Source organism: Aphelocoma coerulescens, unplaced genomic scaffold, assembly GCF_041296385.1.
Source record: "Aphelocoma coerulescens isolate FSJ_1873_10779 unplaced genomic scaffold, UR_Acoe_1.0 HiC_scaffold_100, whole genome shotgun sequence".
Classification (NCBI taxonomy): Eukaryota; Metazoa; Chordata; class Aves; order Passeriformes; family Corvidae; genus Aphelocoma; species Aphelocoma coerulescens.
This window is the reverse complement of record NW_027183463.1, coordinates 913,899-930,354: the sequence shown is the minus strand read 5'-3', so window position 1 is coordinate 930,354 and position 16,456 is coordinate 913,899.

Genomic DNA, 16,456 nt, shown 5'->3' with positions numbered 1-16,456 from the left:
AGCATATAATATCTTCATCATAAGTCAAACAGTTAATTCAGGGGAATCAGCAAGGAACCTCTGTATAATTACTGTTCCTGGTCTCTAATTTTGATCACTCTTTTGCTTTACCACACAGAGGACTGCCACTGAGCCCTCAGGTCCTCAGGATAGATGCTCACACAAAGTTTTTGATTGATTGTTGTCAGACAGGAAGGTTGTAGAGTATCATCCTTGGAGATGTTAAAATCTGTCTGGACAGGGTCCCGAGTAACTGCATCTTGGTGTCCCTGCTCAAGCAGAGAGCTTGGGGCAGTGACCTCCAGAAGTCCCTTTAACCCTCAACTATTCTGTGATTCTGTGACATTCCTTGTGACATTGGGGAGAGCTTGGATCAAGGGTGTACTGTGACATTATGTCCTTAAAGAAAACGTTAACGTTTTCCTTGAAGGTTTTTAAATATAGAGTCTTGACAGAAAAGTATATTTCTGTACAGAGGCAAGTTCCTTATTGCAGTTTCGTTTCAATCGTTTTATCTCTGCCTATGTATTCTCCGTGACTGAATTACAAATGAGTATATTAAAATATACTCATAGTTATCAGTGTAACCAGAGCCTGAATAAGCCATATTATCCATGCTGAATTTATGGGAGGAAAAAGAAAAAAGTATCCTTCCTGTTTCATATTCTTCTTAAGGCCTAATCAAAACCCACCTCACTGAATTCAAAATAGCTCTTCCTGAAAGAAAATAGTAAAACTGTTTCTGAGAATAACCTGGAAAAAAGGAATCTTCTATCTGACTACTAATGTATGTTCTGAAGAGACACATCACCACATTAGATCTCACCATTCCCTTTCTTATCCCTAAATGCATGGCTTTCTCCATATTAATCCACTAGTAGCCTAGAAACATAAAAATTTTTTAAAGAATTAACAAATTTATGAACTGCACAAGAAGTAACTATCAACTTTTGCGTAAGTTATTTATTGCAACATTATTTGGTATTCTATTATGCTGTATTTCCCTCCTGTTTTCCTCTCTATCTTTCTTTATCTGGAATGAACTACTCCCAGTGACTTTAAACTACTCAGTTCTGAGGGCCAGAAAAATCACAGGAACTGAAATAAAACAAAAGATAAGTCTGTGTTAGGAGGCATAAGAAACTGTGAATCAAAGTATGCTTTAAAGTAAAGTAAAAACCAGCAAAACAGAGACAGTTACTACAATGAGACAGCCCACTGAAGAATAGATAACCTTATTTTTTTGTTTCCTTGCTCCAGCTATAGCTTATGGTAATGAGGATGTCAGCACAAGGGTGAAGGTTGCACAGCTCAACCAGAAAACTTCCTTCATTACGAGAGAGTTCAGCTCTACAGGACCTTGGAAATATGAATCAACACAGAACTTGGTCGGCTTAAACAAGCTACCCAGCAAAGTCAAGCATGGGAAAAATGCAGAAAATAATCACATTTTAATTAAAAATATTAAATATCAGCTTTAAATGGAAAAAGCATTTCTTCAATTGCTTCAGGTGATGGAGGAGATGTAGAGTCCTGGCTGGATCTTTAGTATTCTCTGTGGCTCTGTGAAAAGTCTCTTCATCTCACCTTAATGCCAGTCATCTATAACACAGACATTTAGATCTGAGCCTGTTATCTGGATGTCTTTTACAATTGCCTGAGAAAAACAAGCACAATTTATTTAACCTGTTTTAAAACACCTATTTTAGGATAAAATTAATTGCGCTCTTCAAGTGTTCTCCGTTGGCTGCAGCACATACATATATAATCAGACACATGCTAATATAGTTATCAAAGCATGAACTGATAAATCCCACCTTGCCACCCCTGTTTTCTCTCAGCCTTTTTCCACATTTAACCATCTAAGCTCTAAGGTTTCTGTTTGTATTCTATTATGAATAGCTGGCAACTTCTAAATTAATGGGATGGTGTCTTGAATCGATCAACAGACTACCACGACAGCATCTTTGAACTACCAAGGCCTTCTACTTTTAAAAGATCAGCATTGTTAATGCTTTTGGAAATGCTTTCCTGACCTCAGCGTCAGGATAATTTTATAAGGTCCATGCCATAAACCACTAAGCAGCTTTGCATCTTGGATTGTTGCATGAAGGGACACACTTGGTGTCTGGTGCTGTTTGCACACAAAGAATGCTCACAAATTTCCCAGTCACACTGGCACCATCCAACACTAAACCTTCCTTGCAACAGAGTTTTGGTTCCTCAGACCACTCTTTTCTAAAAACCTAACAAGACTCTGTTATTTTTACATGGTGTAATCTCATTTTTGTGTTAGGAAAATATAACCGGGAAAACTCTAGCCTGAATTTTGCCCAATAAAATTCCCTAAAAACAGCAACTTTGTACCTACAGCTTAGAGATCTGACTTGGCTTAGAGCAACACCATTCAGAAGGTGAGGAAATAGTCAGTATGGAAACAATTTGGAAAACCAAAACCAAAGAAACTCTTCCAATTTGCAGTTTTAATTTCAGCATTTTCTTTTATTACTTACTTTCTACAGCCGCAGGTGTGAATCAATAGAAACTATTTTGGCTTCAGAGAAACTTCCCTTTACAACCAAAAAAAAAAAAGAAAATAACTTGTCAGGTTTGCTCAGGCTGCAGTGACATGAAAGCAAGACACTGTTTTTATTAGATCCAGGTAAAATCAGAAAAGTAAAATTATTTCCATTTGCCTCAAGGGAGTGTTTACAATAATGACATTTTGCAGTTCTGCGAGAACACTGGGTTCGCACACTATGGCAATTTAAATCCCCTTGAGAGTTAGATTTTGGCCTTAAAACATATTTTATCATCTTCTCAGTAACATGATTTCATCCAGACCTTTGTTACTACTGGAGAAGTGTGACCAGAATGTTTTCTTAAGGTCTGAAGTTGTGAAAATATCCTGTTACTTGCATTGCACAACTCACTGGAAAGACCATCTTGCTTTCCAGCTTGAGTAGCCCATCCTCAGAACTCAGTCACATTCATGCTTTGCAGAAAGTTGTACTGGAGTCATACAATACCAAAGGAAGTCCTAGTGCTGCCTTCTGTGGGGTTTTTTTCCACTTCCCTCCCCTGCCTGTTTATGAAAAAATCGTAACACTTATCTCCTTGAAATGACTTCATATTGGAAATAAATAGAGCCTAAATTCTGCCCTCAGGTGAGCATGAAGTTTTTGCAGACAGAAACAAGAAATTTGACTCACACCCTCTTTCTACCTCTGCAGCTCTGCAGAGAGTGCTCAGGAAAAGCAGATGCTATCTGCTTTGCAGAAGTGGTTCTGCCAGGCATAGTGACATTTACTTGTCAAGATGAAAATAATGAAAAATTAATCCCGTTGCCATTAGTGGAAAAAGGATAAAACCACTTAAACAGATGCATCCTATTAAAAAAAAAAACAAAAACCAAAAAAAAACAAACAAAAAACCCACAAGTCTTTAAAAAAGATTGCACTTGTGTTTTGGCAGAAAGGAACTCTTCAGGTACCTGGAAATATCAGGCAGACATTAGGACATGGTGTGTTTTCCTCCCTGTTTGTTTCTTCTCCCTTACTGTGAGTGTTCTGTGAAAAGAGACTTCATCTGCCCTTTTTTGGATTCTAAAGAACAGATAAACAGGAATAATTAGGTGGGAAAGAGGAGTATCTGGAGACATTAAGGATAAAGAGATTTAAAGATGCTTTGAATAAAAAAAAAAGTAACTTCCCGTGCATTTAGAAAAGAATTTTTAAGCATGATAGACAACCTAAAAAGAAAGAGAAAAAAACAGATGTTTAAAAAAATTTAAGAATAGATGCATTTTGATTGTATTTGGAGGCTAAATGAATTACAATTAACAAAATGCCCTAAAATTTCCAACAAATGTTGACAAATTCTCCTTCAGTAAAATGGTGAATAAAAGTTTTCAGTTAAAACAGAAAATTCAGGTTGACTTGTAACAATGACAGTAACACTTTCTCCTAATGATGAGGAACTTGAGAACACAGAAGTTAAATGTAGTGCTATACAATTCAGTTTCAAAACAGGAGATAGAAAAAAAGATAAAACCCAAGAGTAAACATGTAATCTGAATTTCTGTCTAGATTTCCTTCCTGACAGAGTTGTAGACCTGTCTATAAGGATGAAAAAGCTCATCTATGTTATTTACTCCTGTCATTGTGTAAAGTGTCAGAGAGTACAAATATGATCTTGTTAACTGCCTTGTGTAAGAGAAGCAGAAAATATTGAAAGAGTTTCTGGGTTTCTTTATTCTGTTTTCATTTGAGGATTGTTTTTCTGTTTAAAACTTGAACTTCACCTTAAGACCTTAGAATATAGAGAATTCTTTAAAGGCATATGAATATTAGCAAATTAATTTTCATTTTAGTTGCAACAAGAAAGGTTTTTACCAGAAATCAGAGGAAGACTAACTAATACCATCAAAGAGTATTTGATCTCCTTCTTACATATTTTTTTTGAGGAGTTTTCTTGAAAGTTAACAGCTGGAGCCATTTAGAGAGACTTGACACTTGTGCAGTTATGCACATTTCTGTAAGAAATTCTGAAGCAGGCTATTCTGTTGTCAATTATAAACTTAATATAAATATACACATTGCAGCAGGATAACCCCAGCTATGAGGGAGGAAGGGAATATGACAAACTTACAGGCCATGCCACCCTTTGGGTCTTCCAAAGCAGTCCTACCACAACTATCACTGACAGCAGAAAATTATCATTGTAGTCGTTATTAAAGCTATCTTGAATTTCACATTAGCCTCAGAAAGACCAAGGACTTAATTTGTTGCGTTTTGAAAGAGGAATGCTTGAGGTGGGAGCAGAAGGCAGGTGAAGTTCAGTGAGGAAAGTATCACTACCTAAGTATCAGCTTTATGGGCTTGTTTTGTGACTATATGGAAAATATACCAACCCTTATCTTATGTTGATTTTAATAAAGTGTCATACAGACAAAGCAGACGGGGAGAAATACCAATATTTATTTAAGAACATTCCCACCCACCTGTATCCCTCACAAAGCACCCCATTGCAGTGCTGGCACGTAAATTTCAGAGTAAACATCTGCACACAATAGCCTGCAAATGGTGATAACAAAATACTCAATCTGCTCTGAAGGCAGGGGGTTAGCACAGTGGCATCTGCTCTTATGTCTATTCCCACTGTCAGCATGCAAAATGCAAAGAAACCAGAAGACTGGAAAAAAAAATCTGGTGTGTTTAGTGCAAATGACAAATGCTATAAGGAAACGGCATCTCCTAATTTATTATCATGCTGGGATCTGTTCCCTTTGTGTTTATAAGTGAATTTAGTTTATAAGTGAAAACAGATTGCCTGGCTGTTTTGAGAAAGAAATAAGCAGACGCTGAACTGTTATAAGTAATAGGAAGAAATTCCTAAGAAATAGCTTGTCTCAGATCAATGACTCATGTTAACATATTTATTTATAATGACTACATCAGTGAACAAGGGAAGCACTGCAGATGTCAGTCACACGGATTCCTGTCCCCCATAACATCCTTTTCTCTAAATTGAAGAGGTATGGGTTTGATGGGTGGATATTTATGAGGATAAGAAAGTGGTTGGGTGGTTGGATGGTCCCATCCAGAGGGCTGTGGTCAAAGGGTAAGAGTACTGATGGATAAGCTCCACAGTCTTAATAGATAGTTTTTATAAAAAGAAATAGGAAGATAAATAAAGATTTTCCTCCAGTAATAACAGGAGGGCACTACAAGAAGGAGCATTTCACTTAAAAATTGATCCCATTGTACTCTATGAGAAAGCTTTTCTTTGCTGTTCAAAGAAAAGTTCTCTGAACAGTTAGTTTTAAACCATGCTTTGATGCAACGTTTTTTGTTAACTTTTTCTTGTGAAGTATCACATCACAGCATCCAGACATGAGGAAAAACGAAGAAAAAAAAGAAAAAAAAAAAAAAGAAAAGTTAAAAAAAAAAAAGAAGTTACCTGCTAAATATAGAAAAACAAAAATTAAATGTATCCTTTATTATCTTTTCCAAGGTAACTATTTTCTAGCCAATACACAATTTCCATACATTAACTGCATGTTGGTATGTACTGCAAGATTCTTTCAATAAACAACCCCATTTCTTCAGTAAGGAGACAGGAACATGAAGAGGCATGAAACAGTTACAACAGTTTCACAGGAGCTATTATTAAGAGTTATATAAATTTTGTCACGAAGTGATGTTACTGTGCAAAAGATAAATACCACAAGAAATCTTATTCTCATTTAAGAGAGCTTGCAGCTAACTTCCACAGGAAAAAAGAAACAAAACACCACTTAAAACCCAAGAGTATTTGATGGATCAGCAACGTGTAGGGAGTTTTTTTTCCTCTGTATTTCTTCTCTGTAGGTATTTTTACCAGTAAGTTAAACTACGAAAATAAATCTCAGTCTGAGCAGAATGAGCCTCACAGAACGTATTTCTCCTTGGTCAATCTTACACCTCCGGAGAGAATGCTAAATATTTTAAGCAGAAATTAATGAATTTTGCCACATTTCCAAACCCTTCTTTGCCTTGGAGTCAGCAGAGGAGTTCAGTGTGCTGTACTTTCTGCTTCACTGACCCTCTGTGCCCTGTGTTTCAGGCCCCGCTTGAGGCATGGCTTAAATTTTTGATGAGGAGGACTTGGTGTCTGGATCTTAACAGCTCTGGTTTGGGGGATAAGGCTGTAAGTAATAAAAAAATTAGAATACCTGTACTACACTCTAAAATTAGACGTCCTTGCATTGCTGAAACACATCTAAATGATTTAGAATCATTAAGGATTTCAGGAACCTGAACGGAAAGAAAATCGTTTGTGTTTTTAAGTAGCCCTTGATGGTATTACAGGACTTGACTGAAGTACGAACCACGTATTTTTAAGACCTAGGTATTATTTTAGCTTAGCCACAGAGATTTAGATGTGGTAGAGAACTATTAATGGAGAGTGAAAAGCTAATGCTGTTGCACATCAGAAGGCAAAATTGTGTCATCTGGCAACCTGAATAGAAATGGTTCATTACAATGAAGCACCACAGGGAAGAGATTTCTTTAAGAGAAAAAGAAGGAGAAAGGAAATGACTGAACAGAAGGAAAGGAGGTAGCAGAACATTGTCAAAAACAGCAATTCAGAAAAACAAGGTGGATTTACAGACAGTTTTGGCAAAATCGCTGTGCTCCTCCTGCCATATGGGTTGGAACTGTTCCATCTGCCAGGGGCAGGATCCAAAATAGGTTTTGTGCTGCTTCTTCATGGAGTAATGGTGCAAGTGGAAAAAAAGAAACAAAAAACCAAACAAACAAAAAGAAGAGAGTTACAGGCAGTGAAAAAGTACTCAGAGAATTTTTCCTGGTCCCATGGTCATGGAAGACCCACAGGTGGTTCAGGATCCTTTGCACACTCATTTGCCATACCTTCCAGCCATGTGGAAAGGCCATCTTCCCCATACTGGCTTCTTGAAGCTATGAGAAGAAGCCTGGAAAACCACTGGGAGTTTATTTATGTATTTCCTAAATTGGATTTTAATGGTGGTGTTAACATGCCCATTAATGCATACAGGGGGCATGTAAAACACAGCAAAAACACTTAGATAATTTAAAAACATGACACAAATGAATTTTTTCTTAAATTCTCCATGCAACTCTCATGGGGAGAACTTAAGGTAAGTCTTGTCTCTATTAAAAATGAAGTTCAGATCAAGGCACTACAGTAAGTACAATTAACACTGCTACAGCACAGCAAATTATAGAGGAATAAACACATTTTGATGAATTTACCTTCATGTTATGCAAAAAACGTATCTGTTTCCTCACTGGTTAATGATTAAGCTTTTCTATAACACAAAGCACTAAATATTATATTAGAATATACATTAAAAATCCTGTATCTTTCCCTGTAGTTACAGTTGAATGGTGTTCCTAATTTTTGTGGCAAAACCTTTGTATTAAGAATGAAGCTATGCAAAAAAAATATGTATGTGGTGAATACAGAAAAGAAAAAAAAAAAATCTTCATGTTGAACTCTCCTCAACCTTTCCTATGTGTTAAAAGGCTGCATTACAGTTTTGAACGCTTTCATTTCAGTAAAGTGTGGAAGTGTTTCTTCTTTATTATATTTTTCTCACCAAAGACATTATGTAAAAAAAAATGTAATTCTCACAGCAAAGGTTCTGTCTTCACAGAAGCTTCATGACTGTCAACTATTTTTATCCCATCATTTCTGGATGCAGCAGAAAAGAAAACAGGGCTTTCCCTTTTTCTGTCACCAGCTTCTGTAAGAAAAGGAAGCATTTTGTCCCATACCCAAGTCTGAGACTTCCCAGAGCCCTGCGCTCAGCTCAGTCCCCTTTTAGCAGATAGAAAGGACTCCTCTTGAATGGGATTTGGCACAAGCATATGTTGGGCTACCCTTTTCAATAGATGCTCTTGAAGATATTCACATTTGACTGCTCTGAACTGTTTAAATCCACTTTACTTGGAACTGAAAGCCACTGCAGAAATCCACCAAAACAGCAAATCTATACAGGGAAGGCTTCATGAAGTTTAAACACAACACACACGTGGAGGTCTTACCCTCATTTTTATTTTGAGGTGATTTATCATCAGGCAGGATTTCCTCCTCCCCTCCAGCTTCCACAGAGCTGATACAAATTTTTTCACCACTGCCTTGTGGTATGACAAGCAGGAGGATTAATGACAAAGAACAGAAGTCCTCTTGCTATTTAACTGATAACTCCATCACAGCAAACTGTGTGCAAATCAATAACTCTGCCCTGCAGTGCCAGGGAACAGCTTGTCTGTGGGGCTCTGACATGGTTGAAATTCTGGTATGGCACCAAAGGTGAATCATTACATTTCCCCCAGCTCGCATGAACACATCCATTCAGTCTGGGTCAGTGAGGACAAATATAATGACTGCTGTGAGGAATCAGCCACTCCTCAGCAACAGTCAACACCTGCATATTATTTGCATCAATTTCCTTTTAGCATCCTGTTGAGGTTAGATCAAAAGCAAACAATTATTTTCAGGTTTTTTTGATTTTTTTTTTCTTTTTTCTTTTTTTTTTTTTGCCATTGCTTCCTCAGCCAACTACAGATCATACATTTCAAAGTTCTTCCAGATTAAAATGGTAGGGTAATACCTGCATGTCTTGTATGTGTAGAGTGCAAGTTATCAATGTTTAAATTAGCAATCTGATAAAAGCTAGAGGCAAAAATTGTGATAAAAGCACTCTTTTCTTTGCACTCTTGCTTTGTACTGATTCCATTCATGCTTGTAATGATCTGTGCAGTCAATAAAATGAAATAACAGCTTTCTTTCAATCAATGGAGCAAAATTTAATATTCATAGAGGTTTTTTTCTGTCAAAATTAATACGCTGGTTTCGTTAATCCAAAATGTCCCTCCTTAGCTCTAAGAATACTGTCTATGCATACTGCCTTAAAAATGAAGTAAAGACATCTGAGTGTCTTTGTCTCACATAATTTCTTTTTCCCTGCAGTTTCTACTATGTGGCGAAACATTAAAATAATGAAACCACTTGTTTTAAATGCCTTGCTACATGGGAACTGCACGTAGGAATCATTTCTGCAGAGATAGAAACACTAACATGGTGTTACTGGCCTTGGGCTGTCTTTAACAAGTGTAGTACCACTAAACACCTACTAAAAATGTCCCCTTCAGAGATGAATTTGAGCAGAAATTTAAAGCATGTAGATGGGCACAGAAAGCTGTTTGGAGCGTGGAGATGGTGAGAAATAACCTTGTCAATCACTCTCCTAGTTTCCCACTTCACTGACACACATCTGCATTAATGCATGGGTTTTTTTCCCAGGTCCCAGCAATCTATCCAGGGGGAATTAAAGACGGAAAAGAAAAAAAAGAAAAGAAAATGCTAAAAGGTGGGCTGCTGTCACTGACAGGTTTATTGCCATGTGAACATCAGCCCTTCGCTCAAGGCACAGTGTCTGTGGATTACAAGTGCTACTGATGTTTGTCAGTATGTGTTTTCTCTTCTCACCTGTAGCTTTACTCTGTCTCTGTCCAAAATAATGATGCTGTTGATCCGAGTGTTTCGCTGCGACGGAAACGGCGCTCGGCAGGCACGAGGCTGCTGGGGAAAGTGCTGCTCACACAGCAGTGCTTTGATGAAGTCTGCTCCCAGAGAGGCTATTACTGCACCTGCAACGAGAGTCATGACTAGGACCCCTTTCTTTCCAAACGTGTTTTTATGACAGAAAACAGAAAAGGGCTTTCACAGAGTTATTAAGATGGCAATATCCCTCCTGGTGACCCCTGCTGAAAGATGGGGTGCTTTAATGGGCGATCATTTTCTCTTGTACATCTTCCTATTTCACTGCCACTTTTTTTTTCATCCCCTGAGAATATGAAAAACAAAAGATTAAGCACAAAAAACACCAAAAACATCGAAATATATATTTGAGAGAATAAACTGCATTGATCCTCTTTTTTAGAAAGCTGCATAACTGCCAGGTGAGGTGAGGAGAAGCCAGAAAAAACAGCTCTGATCACAGATGGCATTTAACAAATCTTCCTTTCATCTGCCTGAGTATTTACCTAAGACTTCAGTGACCCGAGTGTGGTTGAGCAGGATGGGCTAAGAGTAAGGAAAGACAAAAACACAAGATTGGGATACAAAACTTTGCACTTCTTTCTTGCTCCTTTAAACACACATGACTCCAGGGTTTTATTTCAGTTAATTTCACTTTCTGAGCAATAATTTTAAGTATTCATAAGGTAATGATAAATATAAGCAGAACAGTAAATCATTGTTTTAGCAATACTTTTTCCTCAATGATTAAATGGTAAAACAACAACAACAATAAAAAAGTTTGGGCATTTAATAACCTCAGGTAGAAGCATCAAGTCAGAAGAATGGTAGATCTGGGTACATCAAGAACAGAAGCTTGGTTTCTTTGTGGAAGTCTGCTCCCAATTAGAGTGTTATTGCAGTTGGAATGATAGTCGTGACTAGGACCCCTTTCTTTCCAAACATGTTTTTATGACAGGAAATAGAAAAGACAATTCACAGCATTAATGAGAAGTCAATATCCCTCTTGAAAACCCATAAATATGCCATTTAATACAGTTAATTTGATTCTTAAGACTGGGGAAAAAAAATCATACATTCAACTTCCATTTTGAAAAGCAGGTATTTAAACAGATATATTTAAAAGAAAAAGAAATGTACTAACTCAGATTATTTTAAATTCAGGAGATAAAAAGTGGATGTGTTTACCAAAACTGTGGCTCATTCCATAACAAATGCAAAAATAAATTAACTGGCATTCTGGTTAAGCAGGTCCTTTCTTTGGTTGTTCACACAAAAGCACTGAATTATCTCAGTTCCATTACCAGCACTGGCACAGAAAATGGAAAACCTAAAGGAGTGAGAGGAAGAAGCAGCTGTATTCTGAGCGCTGCAAAAAGATAAGGTGTTTTACAACTTTGTCACAGCACTTGAAAACAGAGGATGGTAATCAACAGCTGCTGGCCACAAGGTGTCATTTTCAAGGAGACAAGAGGAAAAGTTGACGTGCCTATAAAGTTAAAAACTACACAGAAACTCCATTTCCTTCAAATGGTCAGCAGTCACCTGTGTGTGTCTACGTTGCTGATGAATTGCTGACCTTCTGCCAAGGCAGCTTGCCGTGGTTACAGCAAGAATCATGAGATAAAGATCCCAGGTATATTGCAAGTTTCAGTGGAGACACACAAGCCCCATGCCTGCACCCTAACAAGCTTAATTCTGTGAGAAAGGGAGAAACCTGAACGGATTTACATGACAGAAAGCAGAGAGGAGGAGTGAAATTAAGCATATTAGCAGGACTAGATGATCAGGATGCTGGAAATAGCCTCACTGATAAGGACTCAGGAAATAAAATCAGCAGGGATTTGCAGCCTTCCAGCTAATATTGCAATTTCTCACCAGGTATGCAGTGCATGGCTCCAGGAGCCAGGAGGCTTCCAGGTCAATCTACTTCAGCCAGCAGGTCTGTGGTGTTCTAAGAACACATTTAAAAATAAAATACACCAAAAAAAAAAAAAAAAAAAAAAAAAAAAAAAAAAAAAAAAAGGGAAAATCACCACCCCCAACAACCACTTGAAAAGACAAAAATGCCCCCAAAACCCAAACCAAACCAACAAACAAAAACACAAACAGAAAACCAAACCAAACAAACAAAAAAAACCCAACAAAACAAAGCAAAAAAAAAGCAACCAAAAAACCCCACCCACAAAACAACCCAAGTATACTCATATAGGCTGAAATTCAATAAAAGAATCAGCTTGTAATACACAGAGAAAAGACAGGAAATTCAAGAACAATGGATTATCTTCAAAGCTGGGACAAGCAGAAATATCTGTCTGAGGATAGCCATTCCCTAAGCTATGAATTTTTAACACATGTATATTTGCTCTATACATGTTTTATTATATAGATAATGTATATAATGTATTTATTATGTAACAATATATTTTATACATACTATTTTATACAATTATATGCAATATGTATCTTATAATCTTAGCTATATTGTATATATTAACCATATACACTAAACCCCTCGCTTTTATTTCAATATTTTTAAACAAGCAAATTTTGTTATGATATTTAAAATCCCAGTTCTGTGAGTTCTGATTGTTTCCTTTGAAGCTCTAGGCACCTGCTGAGTTCAGAATTGAAGGTACTAGAAAGGGAATGGAAGTGTCAACCATGTTAAAATTACGTGAAGCAAGAAGGAAAATTTTTTTTTAGGGAAAGCTTTGCTCTCATAAAATGAGACATGCATAGTTTTAAAGTATCGTGTGCATCCTGGAAGATAAGTACTATTTCTGCATTAACATTGTAACCAACTGCTATTTCTGAAGTTGTGTTAGAAATTACTACTTTAAATATCACTTATGACCCCGGATGAAGAGAGGAAAAGATTAAATACAGACATAAATAATTTATGTAGGCACCTCAGTTCAGGTTTCTAGAAATTCCTTATTCCATTAGGATGCTCAGAGCTTACAGCAAGCATGAGCTGAGTCAGTGCACACCAGAGTTTTGATTGATCAGAGCTTAGACAGAAGAAAGTGAAGAACTCATTTGAACTCCTGATAGTAATAGCCCAGATGTACTGAGAATGTAAAGAAATTAAATTCATTTAATGATCCATTAGTGGGCACAATTCTTAGCAGTTCCATATTTAAGTGGCTTGATGTTATTAAACTAACAATTTATGAATCACTATGTAAAACAAATAAAACAGCAATTATGCTGAAATGCCACCTATTACATAATATAAATACTATCAAATGCCAATAACTCATCTGTAGGGAGAAAATATTCCTGTCTTAACTGCAGGGGGAAATTGATGAACTTCCCACACAGTTTCCTCAAATTTTTTGTTCAGACAATTCTTTTTTGTCATAATATGACCATATAAGAAAACATTAACGAAGTTCTGTAATGAAAATGAAACAACCTCTTATTAATAATTAACAGGATTCTAACGGTCAAGATGAATTCTAATTCTCGGTTTAAAGCCATCAGTCTTCCAACAATTCCCCTCCTCAAACATCCCAGAGCTGGAGCTGATCAGAGAGACTTTGGGAGAACCTTGTCCCACCAGAATGCACAGTTCTAAGAACTTGAACTGTACTTTGTTGATGCAGTCCAGCACCTTAATTGTGTCTCCCCTGATGGGGGAGGCTTTTCAGAGTCTTTGCCAGGAGTCAGAGACATATGGGACTTTTAGCCTTCTCTTTCTTCTGTAGTTGTTTATTAAGTCTTATCAGAGACATGCAAGCCACTAATGTGACCCAGACATAGCATGAAGTAGAGAATGCAGGAAAAGCCGGATTATCGAGACTACACGGCCTTTTAAAGGTAAATCACCCAATGAAAAATTAAAATGCAAGATATTTTCACTTTTCTACCAATGCCTAATAAATTGTCTGGTCATGTAGACAGGAACTGTGGAATTCTTTATCCAGTCATCCCAAACTACTTTTACTGCAGAATGTGGAATAGTAGAAGAAGGAGAAGAAGGTTTGGAGAACAACAACACTCCTCCATTTTGATGTTTTTTGCTTTTATCTATTTACTACATTAACAAACCCAAAACCTCTAAATTTTTCACCCTGTGACAATCTTACACAGTATTCTATCACCTAGTTCACACCAGTGTAGATTCTAATTCTTCCCAGAGAGTGGGCAGATTTCTCCAAGGACAAAGATCAAAAACAGTGTTGTCCAGGGGAGTAGAACCCTTCAAAACAGGTAGAGAAATATTCTCTGCCTTCTTGGTTCCCACATTTGTGATCGTAGGTGATTTCAGAATAATTTTAGTTGAGACTACATTCAGGAAATGATATTGAGGCAATATGAAATCTTTTCCACAGAAATAGTTTAATATTTGCCTCTATTTTTTGAGACACCCTTTTTGAAATAAGTTCCACTTTGATATTTTTTAATGGCGTGAAGATCAAAAAGGAAACTTAAATTAGAAATAAGATGATTTGAACTGAATGCTTCTGAAGAAAAAAAAAAATTCTTTGGAAAATTAAGAAAGATGTTGTGTGACAAATGGGTTTAAACTAGAAGAAGGCATTTGGCATGCAGATCCTCCCATGGGTTTAATTCCTATGCCCCCAAAGATGTGCCTTTCTGGGCTTTTTCAAACAGGGACATTCTTTGCAAAATGATTTTTGTAAAATGTTTTCTTCCCATTGTGTGCATCTTTCTCTCATTTCTCTGCCTGAGACTTCCAAAGCCTGTCCCCCTGACCTAATAATCTTGCTCATCTCCTCTTGAAAAGAGAGAAAACTGCCAAACAAGGCCTCTTATTCTTACTTGTAACCTAAAAAGCCTGTAACAAAGACAGAGCAGCCCTGCCCTACTGACCCTCCCCTCCCCACCCATGAAGGGAACGTTCCCCATCGCAGGGGAAAGTTTAGGGGACACATTGCAGCAACCCACTGCCTATCACTGCTGAGATTATTGGGCTTCTCTGGGGACTCTCTGCCTCAATTTTAATAAACCCAGTGAAGTATTAAGCAGCCAAAGCCACTTTAGTGATATGTTAAATTAGCTCTGCCTTAAAATGGAACTCTTACGGCCGTACCTGTGAGGCCCAAATTAATTTTAAATGAATTCATTGGTATTGGTGCAGCCACACTGGAGTGAATTGAGGAGCTGAGATAGACATGACACTCAGAAAAATAAGTAATTTCCGTTAAATGCTAAGTGCAGTTAGTGCATTGTGTTTTCAAGTCATTTTTCCATTTCTGTAGATTTTTGTAAATCCACATCAGATACATGAATATTGGAAGCTGAACAAGAGCCTTGTTTTCCACAAATCCTTAACAATGGTTTGACCTGCCCTTTTTCTTTTATTTCTCTTCCAAGAGCTATTTCAAATTATCTTTTCACAGGTTTGTGTATCTCCTCCTGCAACAGCTATCCTGTTTAAAATTATGAAGTGCAGGCACTACCTGGGAAAACAAAATCAGGTTTCTCTGACATGTCAGGCAGGCAAACATTTCCACTCTGGAGCAGCTGCTGAAGAGAAAAGCATTAGGAGGAATATTTCAGAAGGGTTATTTTACCTCTGTTGTACATAAATTCTTAAATGCTGTATTTCAGAGCTGAACAACACACACAATTATTTTTCTTTTGTCTCCTCAGCGTACATTTAAACTAAATTTTGTTTCAAAGTCGGGATGTCCTTGAGAGGTAGAGGTTCTTACATATAAGTACAGAGTTCCTCTGAATCATACAAGAAACTTCTCCTTTTCTCTGTCAATATGATGTTCAAGCACAGCAGGAATTGTTTTCTGGAGATCCCCTGGAAGAGCTGGAGCACACTTCAAATGAGAAAGCTGAGCCGTGTGTCTAAAATTGTTGTTGTCCTGTCCCAGGTATAGCCTCACTCCACTCACAATTCAGAGTTAAATCTGAATTGTTCAGATAATAAGGACCTAATATAATCACATTCTTTCTTCCTTTTCTGTGTATCCTTCAAAGACAAAACTAATAAAAAATATTTTTCAATTCCACGTTCTAAGTATCTCCATCTTGGCACCTTTTTCTTTCAAGTTTGAAGAGGATCATTTTAACAGCACTGAAAAGTTTTCAGTTTCTGAATAGCAAATTATTTTAAAATTATCCTTCTTTGTGGATATTTCTTAGTTTAGTTAAAATACAAAGTGAAAAGATTTTGCTAGAAATTCATTGCAATAATCATCATATTCAAGTATTGTCATATTCAAATTAAGTAAGTAGAAGGCTGCATAAATCACAGAGGTAAAGTGAAATACTAGTTTTTCTCATCATTTTCTAGATACAGCATTTCCAAAGAGATGGCTATTCTGACAGCTCTGATTTGTGGTTAGTTACCCAATCTTTTTTGTTCTTACATGTGGTTTCATGCAGGTGTAATTGCCAG